The sequence below is a fragment of the Muntiacus reevesi genome, chromosome 1 (assembly GCF_963930625.1).
Source record: "Muntiacus reevesi chromosome 1, mMunRee1.1, whole genome shotgun sequence".
NCBI classification, from domain to species: domain Eukaryota; kingdom Metazoa; phylum Chordata; class Mammalia; order Artiodactyla; family Cervidae; genus Muntiacus; species Muntiacus reevesi.
Window position 1 is genome coordinate 172,793,468 of NC_089249.1, and position 16,476 is coordinate 172,809,943.

The 16,476-nt window shown below is 44.7% G+C and overlaps 1 long non-coding RNA gene across 1 annotated transcript; it reads right to left on the reverse strand.

The window, feature by feature from the left end:
- Window positions 1-5,578: 5,578 nt before the first annotated feature.
- Window positions 5,579-6,519, reverse strand: LOC136164954 (uncharacterized). Its single transcript, XR_010662428.1, has 2 exons — window positions 6,255-6,519; window positions 5,579-5,917 (listed from the first exon to the last, which is right to left on the reverse strand). It is a non-coding gene; the product is annotated as an uncharacterized lncRNA (long non-coding RNA).
- Between the last annotated feature and the right edge of the window lie 9,957 nt (window positions 6,520-16,476).

The window sequence follows — 16,476 nt, forward strand, 5'->3', positions numbered from 1 at the left end:
CCTTCTGCCTTCAATCTTTCCCAGCATCAGGGTCTTCTCCAGTGAGTCAGCTCTTTGCATCTGGTGGCCAAACTACTGAAGCTTCAGCGTTACACTAGTGGTTGCCTAGCACTGGCAGTGAGGAAGAGGGTTGGAAGTGATGGGTAAAGAGCATGAGGTTTCTCTTTGGAGTGATGGAAATGCTCTAATATTTTTGTGATGGTTGCACAGCTCTGTGACTATACTAAACACCACTGATTTGTACACTTTAAATGGATGAATCATATGCTTTGTGAATTATATTTCAATAAGGCTGTGACCCAGAACAATTAGGTTCTATTCTTATGATGAAATATCACATAACAAATAAAATGTGAGACTGTGAAGATCCTATTGACCCCCATGCCCACAAGAGCCTGTGTTTTGATTTGTCTTGGCTCTTGCCTTTCCAGTGTGTCTTCTTGCTTCTATACTTACCTGTTCATCTTTTAGACTCAGCTTCTGCTACAACTTATTTTATTATTGGACCTCACTCTATGCTTGGCAATGACTCTTGGACTGAAATGCACGGCCCTGGAATTCATGAATATTGAGATTTGATTTCCTTTCAGGGGGCCATTCAAGAGCCTTGAGCAAGCCAACATAAACAGCGACTTTGCCTAAGGGACACACTGCATTCCTGTCATCACCACGTTGTATCCCTGCCCTGCCTAGGGCCAGCCTCGGGCAAAGTCACACAGGTGCTCAGGGCACAACATTTAAGGAGCAGCCACTCTCAGGAGTGCAAGTGCAGTCAGCCCCTGAGTCAGTTTCTCTTTAAGAGAGAGGGCTAGAGGTGCTCAAGTTAGAAAAATTTAAAGAGATACTCACCCTTAGATGTAGACCCTGCACTGCAAGGACCTGAGAGTAAGTGCCTCCTTAAATGCTGTGCCCAGAGTGTCTCTGATCCCAGAAACTCAGAAGGTAACAAATCAGATACTGGACAAGAAACATGAATGTATGTGATCAATTAATGATTTCTATTCCTTTGTTAACACCTTCATAATAATACTTTTTCAGCTAACAAATTAGGCATACTTAGCAATTTTCACTTTCTTAAAATTTAAAATCCCAAATTTAATCCTATTTCATTGTTTCATTGAGCAAACTTTATTTTGGGGTCATAGGAACAGAGCATGGTCAGCAGCACAAACATCTAACTTTTACCTTTGAGAAAAATTCAAGAGATAAGATAGGTCCTTGGATAGTTCCTTAAAAGTATGTTTCTTGCTAGGGCCATTGAAGAAATATATCACCCATCTCCCGACCACACTTGAGGAATTGCAGTTTGTTCCAATGGTCAGCTCCAGTTCCACAGAAACTACCCACATATAATTTATACCAGAAGAGTAGAGCATGACAGACTATCTCCACAAATCACTTCCTTTTGTGAAAAAAAATCTCTTCCATTCTATGTGGTTTTGGATGGGACTATATGTATGTCCCATATATCATTGTATGGATGTGAGAGTTGGACTATAAAGAAAGCTGACCACCGAAGAATTGATGCTTTTGAACTGTGGTGTTGGAGAAGACTCTTGAGAGTCCCTTGGATTGCAAGGAGATCCAGCCAGTCCTTCTTAAAGGAAATCAGTCCTGGATGTTCATTGGAAGGACTGATGTTGTAGCTGAAACTCCAATACTTTGGCCACCTGATGCGAAGAGCTGACTCATTTGAAAAGACCCTGATGCTGGGAAAGATTGAGGGCAGGAGGAGAAGGGGACGATGGAGGATGAGATGGTTGGATGGTATCACCTACTCAATGGACAAGAGTTTGGGTAAATTCCTGGAGTTGGTGATAGACAGGGAGGCCTGGTGTGCTGCGGTTCATAGGGTCGCAAAGAGTCAGACACGACTGAGCAACTGAACTGACTGAACTTGGATGGGACTTCCCTGGCGGTCCAGTGATTAAGAATCCACCTTCTAATGCAGGGGGGTGTGGGTTCCATCCCTGGTTGGAGTACTGACTCCACATGACTTGCAGCCAAAATGTTGAAACATTTAAAAAGCAAAACAAAATCAGAAACAATACTGTACTTGGTTTTATTTTATTTTTAATTTTTTTCCCAATTATTTTTATTAGTTGGAGGCTAATTACTTTACAATACTGTAGTGGTTTTTGCCATATGCTGACATGAATCAGCCATGGACTTACATGTGTTCCCCATCCTGAACCCCCCTCCCACCTCCCTCCCCATCCCATCCCTCTGGGTCATCCCAGTGCACCAGCCCTGGGCACTTGTCTCATGCATCCAACCTGGGCTGGTGATCTGTTTCACCCTTGGTAATATACATGCTTCAATGCTGTTCTCTCAGATCATCCCACCCTTGCCTTCTCCCATAGAGTCCAAAAGTCTGTTCTATACGTACTTGGTTTTAGTCTCAGTTGGAATCTCACCCATTCCTGGCTTTAAGGATTATCATGTGACCTGGCCTGGCCAATCCCTATTGATTATATGCCTCTATCCAGGGGGCACGGAGCACAGAATCAACCAGAATCCTGCATGAAACCTGACACGTGCACCCACTAGAGGTGGGGTTGTCTCTCTTCCTACAATGTTCTCAAGCTTAAAGCTTATCTTTATGAGAACCTGTGAGCCAGCATCTGCCAGTGGTCTTCCTTGCCACCATGTTCTGCTGGAGGATAAAATCACGGCTGAGATGAGCGGGGTCAAAAGATGGGGGTAGAGACTGTGTCCCATGATGTGCCAGCTGTGTCTGAAACGTGGTATCCCTGGACTCTCACATAATGAGATAATTATGTTGGGGGTGGGAGTTTTGCTTTGCTTTGCTTGAGGCAATCTGAGTTGTATTTTTGTCGGTTTAGGTTGCAACTAAAGAGAACCTAGAGCAATAAGCAAACTGAGGTCAAGATCTTATTCATTCAGTATTTCTTTCATTAATTAATTAATTTTTTTTGCTGTGCTGGGTCCTCACTGCTACTCAGGCTTTTCTCTAGCTGTGTTACACAGCCTTCTCATTGCAGTGCCTTCTCTTGTTGCAGAGCACAGACTCTAGGTGCTTGGGCTTCAGTAGTTGCGGCTCCCAGGCTCTAGAGCACAGGTTCAATAGTTGTGGTACATGGGCTGCATTGCTCTGAGGCACGTGGGATCTTCTTGGATCAGGGATCAAATCCATTTTTCCTGCATTGACAGGCAAATTCTTTACCACTGAGCCTCCAGGGAAGCCCCCTTTCAGTACTTTTTACGCTCTGTCTTTCTTGACCCCTTCATTTTCTTTTCTTCTGCTTCCTGTATTTTCACCATCATCGGCATTCTCTTTGTTCCTCAACTCAGTAAGTTCCAGACCAGGCTATATCTGGGATCACCGAGGCCTTCCCTGAGGGATCATTAGAATATCTGGCTTCACACGTGGGGTTCTGAATTCACAGTATTGTGATGTAAACACTAGCCTGTTCATTTCCTCCGAAGAGGAAAAGCTCTACTGTTCAGTTCCTCCAGAGAGAAGGACATCAGCCATGACGATGCACGGCTAAGGTTCTTGAGGCTGTAACAATGTGATGACTGCTAGAATGTAGGTTTTCTCCACCCAGCATATAGTTAATTGGCAATGACATTTATTAGCTGAAAGCATGCTTGGCAGAGCTATCTAATTCAGCATAAGTGTAAATAGAAGCAAAATATGTACCTCAAGAGTCTCTTGTAATTTTTATCTTTTCTTCCAAGATTTTTCAGTAGATTAACATACATTTGCTTGCTTCAATAGGAACAATGTGAAGATACACAGATGTATTTTTGAAGAAATGGAAATAAATACTAAATGTTTGCAATGAATGTTTGAGAAGTCAGATCAGTAAACCCTCTTATTTAATGATCTCGAAGAAACGTGGATATCCTTACAGATCAATGAAAACTCTTTCCTCTTTACATACAAAATGGATTTTCTTAAAGACTACAAGATTTATTTAAACACACCATTTAAGACCACAACAGTCATGAAGCTAAAAAAGATGTGTCATGTAGTTATTCCTGAGGATAATGTGCTCAGTCATGTCTGACTCTGTGACCCCATGGACTGTAACCCACCAGAGCCCTCTGTCCATGGAATTTTTTAAGCAAGAATACTGGAATAGGTTGCCATTTCCTCCTCCATGGGATCTTCCCTACTGAGGGATTGAACCCACCTCTCCTGTGCCTCCTGCTTTGCAGGCACATTCCTTATCCACTGAGCCATCAGATAAGTGTAATTAAAGATCTTAAATTTCCTAGAGAAGGGAATGACATTCTATTCCATGCCATTCTGTGGGAAGCACACCACCACGGATCTCTGGAGAAGACATCAAGCCAGAGATTAGTTGTGAGTGAAGACTTAGAAAAGAGTCTTTTCATGGGGCCAGTTGACTAAGACTATTTGGTTAGATAAATGCAGAGGAGTCAGTCAAAGGATCTGAGATTCTGAGTCAAAAGTAGGAAGAGAACTGACTGTGAATGACCTTGAATACCAAGCGAAGGATTGTGGAACCCTTGGAGATGTTGGGGCCAAGTCTCACGTGTGAACAGCAGTGTTTTAGGAAGATGAATCTGGCTGCAGAGAACAGTAGATAACAGATGGACCAAAACAATGGGGGATGCATCAGAACGGGATGGGTCTGCATGGTCAGCTGACCCAGGTACCACTAGGCTTGTGCGCCGGGGAACCCCTGAGCTCCAGGGCACGAGTTGCTGGCTTTTGTGAGAGACCGGGGAGACTTGAGCCCCTGGGGATGGAAACGTGAGCCAGAGAGGAGGGCAGCAAGATCTTTCTTCTCCAGCCCAACCCCGAGAACAGGACACAGGACTGCAAGCAGATGGCAGAAGCACTTCTTCTGGGAGGGACTTTGCAAGGATCTGAGGAGCTGGGTGAAATGTGTTAGGAAGGAGACCTCACCTTCCTCTTGGAACTGGTCACCAGCCACTGTGGAGAGGAGACTCCAGGTTGTGTGGGTGCTGCAAGGAAGGGGGACCCCTTCCAGGGCCTGAAAATGGGCTCTTGTCTAACACTTGGAAATGAGTTGTCCAAGGAGACACATGTGCTGACAGAGCAAGAGACTTTCTTGGGAAAGAGCGCTCGGGCGGACAGCAGGAGGGTGAGAACCCAGGAGAACAGCTCCGACATGTGGCTCGCAGTCTTGGGTTTCATGGCGATGGGATTGGCTTCTGGGTTGTCCTTAGTCAATCATTCTGACTCAGAGTCCTTCCTGGTGGTGCACGCCTTGTTCAGCCAAGATGGATGCCAGAGAGAAGGATTCCAGGAGGTGGTCAGACATGTGCCTCTTTTTGACCTTTCCCGAACTCTTCCAGTTGGTGGTGGCTTATTAGTTACGTGTTCCTTACCAGGACCTCTTGTCGTAAAACAACTCATGCAAATGGTTGCTATGGTGCCTGGCCAGGGTGGGCAGTTTCGGTCTGTGTGCTTCCCCTAACATGGGGGCTGATGCTTATACATTCAAGCAAATACAAAATTACAGCAGGGTAGAATACAAAAGTGAACACCTATTTTGAAAGAAATGAGAAGTTGCAGTAAATGACAATTGTTAAATAACCAGCAAACATCACAAAATCCAGAATAGCAATATTTTATTAACTGTCTGATGTGTTTCTATAATGATTTTCTTTTCTCATTTTTTTTTTCAGTTGTACACTCTTGTTGCCTTTTCAGTCTGTCAACAGCTTTATAACTGGCTTCCTTGGTGACTCAGATGGTAAAGAATTTGCCTGTAATGCAGGAGACCCAGGCTGGATTCCTGAGTTAGGAAGATCCCCTGGAGAAGGAGATGGCTACCCACTCCAGTATTCTTGCCTGGTGAATTTCATGGACTGAGGAGCCTGGCAGCTGCAAAGGGTCTCAAAGAATTCTCATTGCTTTTTCAATCTGTTAACAACCTTTTAATAGCATTTTCTACAGAAAGAAAAAAAAATGAGTTACTTTCTGTTGCAACCTGGTTGCACAAAGTTAGTTTTTGTGCTTTTTTAAAATATCAATAGTTTAGGAAAGTTTCAGCTTCTCAAATCTTAATTGATAATGTCATACAAATTTTCAGAAGTGTTATCAAATTTGGGGATAGTTCTATAAAACATTAAATATGAATTGTAAGAAATATTTTGGAGTATTTCAGCATATTTAATCTATTAAATTATGATAAATATTTTTTGAATTGACACATTAATAAGCTTGTCACAAACTATATATATATATATATTCCACTAAATGCAAATTAAATATATGCCCAACTCACCTTCTCTTTAGAGAATCCCTAAGGTACCTGCAGACTCCAGCATCACCTGATGTTAGGAAAGTATGACACAGAGACACAGGAGAAGTTGAAGTAGAGACAGGCAGCAATCTTAACTAGTTGTTCTCAAAACATCTCAGTTTAGCAGATTTTCAAATACATATGGCCATGTCAATACAAAGCTAGGACACCTACAGTATCTTAAAAGGGTCTCTGTGCAAACAAAACTGTTTCATTAGCTTCACAGGGAAGCCATCTCTGGCCACAGCTTTACCTGCCAGGGGAGAAGGATGGCCAGCAATGAGAGGATGAGATGAAGGAGCAGCAGAGCCACCCAGAACAGACTCACAAAGAGGAATGTGTGAGTCACCCACCAGAAATCCTGGGAGGGGCCTGTGGGTGGGTTGCAGTTCCGGCTATGCAGATGGAGATAACAAGACAAGGGCAGGTTTTATCACCATGAACATGAAGCTTGTGGAAACTCAAGATGCAATCACGACAATCCCAGTGATGAAGCGTTAGAGTTGAAATCATCATTGTCATGGGCTTCCCAGGTGATGCGAGGGGCAAAGAACCCGCCTGGCAATGTGGGAGACATAAGAGATAAGTGTTCGATCCCTGGGTTGGGAAGATTCCCTGAAGAAGGAAATGGCAATCCACTCCAGTATTCTTGCCTGGAGAATCCCACGGACGGAAGCAAGCTACAGTTCACAGGGTTGCAAAGAGGTGGACACAGTTGAAGCGACTGAGCATGCATGTACACATTGCTGTCACAAAGAAATGTTAGAAAGGAATAGATCCACGTAACCATGCAAACAAGAATATTTACAAGAGCTTTGGCTGAGTGGGGAGCAAGAGGAAGGCTGTTTCATTCTGGCATTGTGGAGAGGGTCATGGGTGAAAGCATCCTGGCTGCTGAAGCCAGTCATTGGGGGAAAGTAGCTCTTGGTAAGAGTGACCTCCCACAAACTCCCTGACGGATTCAGAGTGCAGCCTGGGTCTGCCCTGTTCTTGGAGTTCTGTCAGCCATTCCTCATGGCCACTGTGCTCAGATGATGCTAAAACGCTGCTTGTGTCCCACAGCGGGTGACATAGAGCAATCTGGAGCCAGGCTGACTGAGTTCCTGGCTCCTTTTCTTACTATGGGGACTTTCAGAAAGTTAATTCGCATCTCTGAACCTCCGTTTCCACAGCTGTAAAATAAGGATAAAAGAGTATCAGGGCTGTCATGAGAATTAACTGAAGCGGTAAACATGGAATCATTCAACAACGGTCGCAACCGTCTCTGAAGCTCTTGCTCTTCACATAAGTAACACCTCTGGGGTACTTCCTGCAGGTCTGGCAGTGTTCTAGGCAGGACAGGTCTGGGGACTTCATCAGTGCAGAGCTCAGGCTTCTGCTGGCTGAGTGGGTGAGTGTGAGTGTCTGTGTGTGTGTGTGTGCATGGACACACGTGCACGTGTACTGGAGGGCAGGCTCTTCCTCTCCCTTTGGATGTGAGTGGGAAGGCGTAGAATAGACTATTGCAGACAGCCATCTTGTATCTGAGGGCAGCCATCTTGTATCTGAGGGCAGCCATCTTACATCCAAGGGCAGCCATCTTGTTTTTCTGATGTAAAGAACTGAGAATTGGGTTTTATATGGTTTACACAACAGGTTGCTAATTATTTAGTAAAGGTAGATGTACATGCAATTCATGACCTTTTAGGGAAGGTTTACCTATACTTTTCTTGCATATCTGTGACGATATCTCTATTTCAATCATCAGTTAGGATTCATGATTTCTATCTATTGCAATCATGAAGATATATCAGGATTTTAACAAAATGCCAGTTTAGTCCTTAAAAACAACTGGCACAACTATCTAAAATTTAGAACGATCTTGTCTTTGTCAATGTTGTTCAGTCCTTCAGTTGTGTCCAATTCTTTGCAACCCCATGGACTGTAGCATGCCATCTTCCCTGCCCTTCACCACCTCCCAGAGTTTGCTCAAACTCATGGCCATTGAATTGGTCATGGCATCCAACCATCTCATCTTCTGTTGTCCCCTTCTGCTCCTGTCTTCAATCTTTCCCAGAATCAGGCTTTTTCCAATGAGTTGGCTCTTCACATGAGGTGGCCAAAGTATTGGAGCCTCAGCATCAGTCCTTCCGATGAATATTAAGGGTTGATTTCCTTTAAAATTGACTGGTTTGATCTCCTTGTTTTCCAAGGGACTTTCAAGAGTCTTCTCCAGCATCACAGTTTGAAATCATCAATTCTTCAGCACTCAACTTTCTTTGTGGTCCAACTCTCACATCCTTACATGACAACTGGAGAGACCATAGCTTTAACTCTATGGACCTTTGTTGGCAAAGTGATGTCTCTGCTTTTTAATATGCTGTCTAGGTTTGTCATAGCTTTTCTTCCAAGGAGCAAGCATCTTTTAATTTCAGTCAATGTCTTCAGTCAATGTCCACAGAGATTTTGGAGCCCAAGAAAATAAAGTCTGTCACTGTTTTTATTTTTCCCCCATCTATTGTCCATGAAATATCAATAACCTCAGATATGCAGATGACTCAATTCCTTATGGCAGAAAGTGAAGTAGAACTAGAGCCTCTTAATGAAAGCGAAAGAAAAGACTGAAAAATTTGGCTTAAAACTCAACATTCAGAAAACTAAGATCATGGCATACAGTCCCATCACTTAATGGCAAATAGATGGGGGAAAAATGGAAACAATGAGAGACTTTATTTTGGGGGGGGGGGCCTCCAAAATCACTGCAGATGATGGTTGCAGACATGAAATTAAAAGACGCTTGCTCCTTGGAAGGAAAGTTATGACCAACCTAGACAGCATATTAAAAAGCAGAGACATTACTTTGCCAACAAAGGTCCATCTAGTCAAAGCTATGGTTTTTCAAGTAGTCATGTATGGTTGTGAGAGTTGGACTATAAAGAAAACTGACTGCTGAAGAATTGATGCTTTTGAACTGTGGTGTTGTAGAAGACTCTTGAGAGTCCTTTGAACTGCAAGGAGTTCCAAACAGTACATCCTAAAAGAAGTCAGTCCTGAAAATTCATTGGAAGGGCTGATGCTGAAGCTGAAATTCCAATACTTTGACCCCATGATGTGAAGAACTGACTCATTGGTAAAGACCCTGATGCTGGGAAAGATTGAAGGTGGGAGGAGAAGGGGATGACAGAGGACGAGATGGTTGGATACAGGATAGAGACAGAGGATGAGATGTTTCACGGACTCGATGGACAAGAGTTTGAGCAAGCTGTGGGAGTTTGTGATGGACAGGGAAGCCTGGCATGCTGCACTCCATGGGGTTGCAAGGAGTCAGACATGACTGAGGGACTGAATTAACTGATTTTCCATGAAGTGATGGGACCAGACGCTATGATCTTCCTTTTTTAAATGTTGAGTTCTAAGCCAGCTTTTTCATTCCCCTTTCACCTTCATCAAGAGGCTCTCTAGTTTCTCTTCACTTTCTGCCATTAGGGTGGTGTTATCTGCATATCTGAGGTTATTGATCCTGTCTTACTATAATACAATACTTTATTATATTTAATACTTCAATGATTCCCCAAACCTTTACTTAATAGTGACCTGCAGGAATGTTTTACAACAATGAACACTGGTAATTTGTCATTGCATATTTAAGTTGGGGCTACTTAGAATTTTCCATTATTTCTCACTTTGCATTCATTTGCTCCATTACCCCCAGTGGGGTATCACCGCCTCAATGGACATGAGTCTGAGTAAGCTCCGGGAGCTGGTGAGGAACAGGGAGGCCTGGCGTGCTGCAGTCCATGGTGTTGCAAAGAGTTGGACACGACCGAGAGACTGAACTTAACTGAACTGAACCCCCAGGGGATTCTGTTCTCATCTGTTCTCAATGTGTAACCACTTCTGTGTTAGAAACCAGAGAATGGGCTCCTGGTAGCTGCTCAGTAAACCATTACTGGTCATTTTTGGTGGTCATCACACCGCCTAGAAGATTTACACCCTGCTTTGCATTGAAATTCCACCATGAGCTTTGCCTGTGTTGCTCCATAGTCTCTTAACTATCAACTTTAATGACCACATAATAGACCATGACCATTAATGCTGGCATTTAATTAATCATTCTGATATCATTAGCCATCCAGAGCTTCTAATTTGGGGCCATCATAAAGGATGACTTGAGGGGCATTTTCTTGTCTATAGCTTTTCCCATGTAATCAAATTATACATTACCTGTGAGCACAGAGACAAGGAAAGCTGCCCAAGGGAGTGTGTTTCCTCTTTGACCAGGGACGTCTCCTCTCCAGGGTTGCCCTCCTCTGACACGTGTTGGGGAAGGAGATGTCTCATATCCTGTTGATCCAACCCCACTGCCACCTGTCCATCTGCTGCTGCAAAAGAAGGCAATTGGCTACACTGCCCTGGCCAGCCTTCTTGCTCTTGCTGCTTGCTCTGCTGCAGGCTCCCCTCACTTGTGCCCTGAAGCACGCCAGTGCATGGCCAATAGTGACCCACCACGAAGCAGCAAACAACCTCACATTCAGTACCAGCCTCTCTGATGCAAAGTGTCATCCTAGTCCCCTACCATAGGCATTGCTTCCTGTTGGTCCTAGCCTCTGGGACCCTCCCTTTGCTCCCACCCTTAGCCAGACTCCCACATCCTCGATTCTTAGTGACACAGTTCACACACACACACACACACACACACACATAAAGATACATATGTGCTCTCTACAGGCATTTTCCAAAACTCATTATGGTGTGGTGGGACATTCAGGGCCTTTAGTACCATTGGAAAGACTGATGCTGAAGGTGAAACTCCAATACTTTGGCCACCTGATGCCAAGAGCTGACTCATTGGAAAAGACCCTGATGCTGGGAAAGATTGAGGGCAGGAGGAGAAGGGGGCAACAGAGGATGAGATGGTTGGATGGTAACACCAACTCAGTGGACATGAGTTTGAGCAAGCTCTGGGAGGTAGTGGAGGACAGAGGAGTCCTGCGTGCTATAGTCCATGGAGTTACAAAGGGTTGGACATGACTTAGCAACTGAAGGACAGCAGTTTTGATATCAGAGCAAGTCTAGAGGCATGCTCTTGCATCTCCCAACCAGCACAAATCCTAGGCCTTGCACCTCTCTTGGGGACCCAAGGTCATCGTAGATCTCAGGCCACAGAGTGGGTCCCAGGAAGGAGGGAGTTGCCACAGGACCAGTGTTAGCCTGCAGCCATGGAGCCCCAGCAAGCCAGACACTCAGCAGGTCTGGATACATCCATCTCACATAGAAGTTCCTACCTGCTCCTCGATCACACAGGTTGGAGTCTTTGAATACTTCATCAGGGGATCACTCACTGGGGAGCATCTGCAGCTTTTCCCCTCCCTGCACTGGATGTGTTTATAAGACCAATTACAGCAGCAGAAGAAAGCCCAGGTGGGGCAGGGAGCGGATCTGTTCACTAATTTGGGAACTGAAGGCCAATACCTACTGAATATTCTTGGTGGCCTGTACACTGTCCTATTTCCCCCAGCTGAGGACAGTGTCAGGTGCATGATCACGTCACAGACAGGGACCTGGAAAGAGGTGACAAAGAGCCGAAACCAGAGTGCCCAGACCTCCACCCCCAACACCCCACTGTCCTATCATCATCCTTGCCAGCAGCGCTAAGTGCCTCCAGCATCAGCGAGTGGGGTACTGTGTATCCAATATTATACTGACTGTCATACTGTTAGACAAACCTTTTATCAAGAGAGATTTCTCTTTCAGTTGCAATATAGAATAAAGAATGCAGAGTGTATAATTGCCGAAGTATTCAGCAAAGGAACTTATATTTAAGTTCAATAATTAAATGTAAACCCTTAAAATGTGTCCCCCTAAGATGATATTCTTTGTGCTATTCTGTGATCAACACACACAGACACACGCAGACACATATTTTCACTCTGAATGTCGGTGGAAGAAAGAAGGAATTAAGAATTCTGCCAGTAAACACTGTGTTTCCGAAGAGGTAAAAAATAAAAAATTTTTAAAAACCATTAAAACAACGTTTTCTAGCATTTGGCTTCATGTTTGTTTCTGAGAATCCATTAAGATCGCAAATGTGAGTGGATTCTGACCCAAGCGGCTACTTGGTGAAGTGTGTTTTCATTCATTTTGGAGTGACGCTCGTCAAAATCACCTCCAGAAAATGACTTCCCAGAGACTGCCAAAGGAAAGCGCATTGTACAGCCTTTCTGAAGCATATTTTATGTTCAACAATCTTAACCTGGATGGTTGTTTTAGAAACAAACACAGCACAGTTGGCCATCAAATTTCCTGTTACGCCCAGCAGTCTCTGGTGAGAAAAGCCCAGGAGCTGAGCATTAGGACCTGGAAGATACAGGACCACAGGTAAGGGGGCAGATGTCTGTGGGGGAAGAACAGCAAAGCCCTGCTTCTCCTAAACTGATCAGCTCAGGACACTTGCTCCTTGATGACTGGCTGAAAGTTCTCCCTAAACAAATGCCAGCCCTTCACACCAGAACCACATATGCAACCCCATGTTTATTTTTATAGCAAAGCCAAAAGGCTGCCACTGTTTGTTTGGCAGAATCCAGGGCAACACAGCATTTGGCTTTGAGAAAAGTTAGGTAGTTTCTTCTTCAACAGAGGGTGGATAATGCTGCAGTGAATTGTCCCCTGGGCAGATGCCGGTCCCCCCAAGTCCTGGCCAGCTCCTCAGGGGAGCAGGACCCCCAAGAGAAATAGCACCAAAGAGCAAATGTCCCCCACGTTGGGACCACCAGGCCCACAGGAAGAGTCTTTGGAAGACTTGAACAAACACGAGAGTTTTCCTTTTTAATTAATTAATTAATTCGACTGCGCCAAGTCTTGCTTTTGGCACACAAGATCTTTTTAGGTGTGGCATCCAGGCTCTAGTTCCCTGACCAGGATTTAAATCTGGGCTCCCTGCATTGGGAGCACGGAGTCTTAGCCACTGGACAGCCAGAGAAGTACTACATGAGAGTTATTCACCATTTCAATAAGCAGCCTGAAAAAACAAGTATGCTTTGCAGGAGAACATGCGCTGCATGGAACACTGGCTGGGCTTGTGGAGCATGGCTGAGACATGAGATGGTCCCTCATTCTCCCGTCTTCAGTAGGGAAGAAGAGAGACAAATCCATAGGATTATATAGTCAAATACGATCACGGGAACTGAAACCCGACCCTCTTCGGACCACTCACAAAGCCAGAGCTCACATGCAGAGGTCTGAGAAGGTTTACAGGGAAGAGTCGACCATTTCCAGTCTTAGGCGACAAAGAAGCCCACGCTCGTGTCCCAAGGCTCTCGGGTGTCAAGGTCACCTCAGATGGAAGACTGGTATGGCCAGTCCAGGGTCCTCTCCTTTCCCTCCAATTGACCTCCACTGACAGAGGCTTTGACACGGAAGGTTTTTCTGGCCATTCAAGGCATTAATAAACTTGAAGCAAATACTCAAAAACCCTATACAGGAAACTATAGTCAATATGTTGCAATGAACTATAATGGAAAAAAAAAAACTTTTTAAGAATATATGTAAATGTATAATAATGGAATAGCTTTGCTGTATACCTGAAATGAACACAACATTTTCAATTACCTATATTGCTCTTGTTGTTTAAGTCGCTCAGTTGTGTCTGACTCTTTGAGACCCCAGGGACTCTAGGCCACCAGGCTCCTCTGTCCATGGAATTCTCTAGGCAAGGATACTGGAGTGGGTTGCCATTCCCTTCTCCAGGGGATCTTCCCAACCCAGGGATCAAACCAATGTCTCCTTCATTGCAGGCGGATTCTTTACCACTGAGCCACTAGGAAAGTCAAATTACCTATACATTAATCAAAAAGAAAAAACTATGCAATTCTATGTAAAGACTCCCTTGACAAAGTGAATACTCCTTTGGGAACACAGGTTTTCACCTCCTAAATTGCATGTTTGCTCTAAAACAAACTGGCCCAGCTGTTGCCTACTGGCCACAAGGAGTATCATTTGCTTCTTCCTCGAAATGACGGAGTTTTGTCCTGGAAAGGGGCCCGTTTTGTCAACAGCAACTATTTGCCTTCAGACTTTCTTCACTCCTCTCAGGAAGCTGGGTCTCCTGGAGCCTCGGCATTGACCTGGGGTCTGCGGGAAGTCAAGGGTGGGTCCTCCACACAGCTCAAGTTGTGGGCGAAGCAAGCAGCAGGAGAGGAGAGATGCTCTCCTCCTCTCCTGGGTCACCCGAGGCTCATGGTTCTGTGTTCCTGATTCTGTGTGGGGGCCCCGTGGCCCTGAGCCTCACTTTGAAAATGACAGCTGCCCTGTGAAAAGCAGCAGGCCGGGGTCTGAGAAGACAAACACCACTGGGAGCCCCGCTCAGAGTCACAGAGCCTCAGGGCCGGCCACTCCTCATTCCTCCTCATCACCAGGAGGTCCTGGCTGGGCTGTCAGGACAGATGACTCAGGCTCCAGGAATCCTTCGCTTTACTTGCAAGTCCAGCCAAGGAGAGGAAACTCCCTTGCATCTGGCACCCTTCTGGGGGACACAGGGACTGACTGGGCGCGCTCTTCCAGACTGAGAGGGGAAGGGATGCTATTATTCTTTCACAAAGCTGCAGATGTATCTTGTTTCCTGAGGTGGCTGTGTTTTTGGAGTGAAAGCAAATTTTCATTTAACCCAGAATACAGCTAATGCAGACTTGACTTTTGAATAAGAATGGGCCTCAGGATTGAGTTCTAAAGACTTGGCATTCCTTGTTAATTTCCTTTTTTATTTATGCATAGCGGATTTACAATCTTGTTGATTTCTTAAACAAAATTTTCAATGGTTGATCTTAGGAACTTTCCAAAAGCATCTGTATTGGTTGCACATATCTACAAATTTTCTTTTATACCCAACAAGTTAAAAATAGCATAGATAGTTCTAGAAAGTTGGCTCTGGTGTCCTCCCAACAGCTCACCCCCAAACTAGAGGTCAAACCTGAAGGGATCAAACCTGGGTCTCCCACATTGCAGACGGATTCTTTACCATCTGAGACACCAGGGAAGTCTTGTAACCATTGCCAACATTTAAAAATCTTACATTCTTTGGCAATTTCACTTACGGGAATTTACAGAACACACACCCATGTGTTGAAAACATAATGGTCCAGGCACATTCATTGTAGCATTATTTGTATTAAGAGAAATTGGAGGGATTTCCCTGGCAGCCCAGAGGTTAAGACTTCACTTTCCAGTGCAGGGGGGTGAAAGTTCAATGTCTAGTTGGACAGGGAGCTAGGAATCCACATGCATCAGGGCCAAGAAACCAAAACATAAAACAGAGGCGATATTGTAACAAATTCAATGAAGACTTTAAAAATGGTCCACATTATAAAAAAGAAAGAAAAATTGGAAAAAATAAATCAATCTCCTTGAAGAAGCAATATCTAAATAAGAGCAGGCACATAAAAATAAAATCTATGCAGACTTTTAAAGAAGAGAGAAGCTGAGTGCTGGGCACTGATGTGAAATGAGCTCTAAGAGGCAGCCTTAAGTGTCAGAGTAGAAAGCTGTCCATAAAGCATGCGGGGTTGTAGATGCACAAAGAGGGGTGACGATAGCCATGCTTGGAATGTATTTTTTTTATATTTGAACCATCTCTAGGAAGTGATGCAAGAAACAGGAGACAGTGATTGCCAGTGGGATCATGAACCAAGGATGAGGGTGAATGGGGCAGGGGAAGTTACTGTTTAGTGGCTCAGTCGTGTGTGACTTTTTGAGACTCCATGGATTTTAGCCCGCCAGGCTCCTCTGTCCATGGGATTGTCCAGGCAAGAATCCTGGAGTGGGCTGCCACTTCCTTCTCCAGGGGATCTTCCTGATCCAGGGATCAAACCTGCATCTCCTGCATTGCAGGTGAGTTCTTCCACTGCTGAGCCACCAGGGAAGCCCACCCCTTTTATACCCTCTGGACTTTACACATATTGCTTATTTGATAATTACAGAAAGAAGGAAAGTCTTGGTCCATGAACTTCGGCTGACTCACCAGGCCCATCCTGTGGTTTCACTGGACTGAGGGCAGCTTTGCCACCGGGACTGTGACAAACACAAACGGGAGTCAAAGAAGAGGTGCCTGGAATCCTGCTCCCGGAGAGGGCAGCCAGGGTTCATGCATGAGCATTATGGTGGCTCGTGGAATCCCAAATCACAACAGGCCTCAGTGTCCTGGAACCCAGATCCCTTCCACAGTACCCCAACA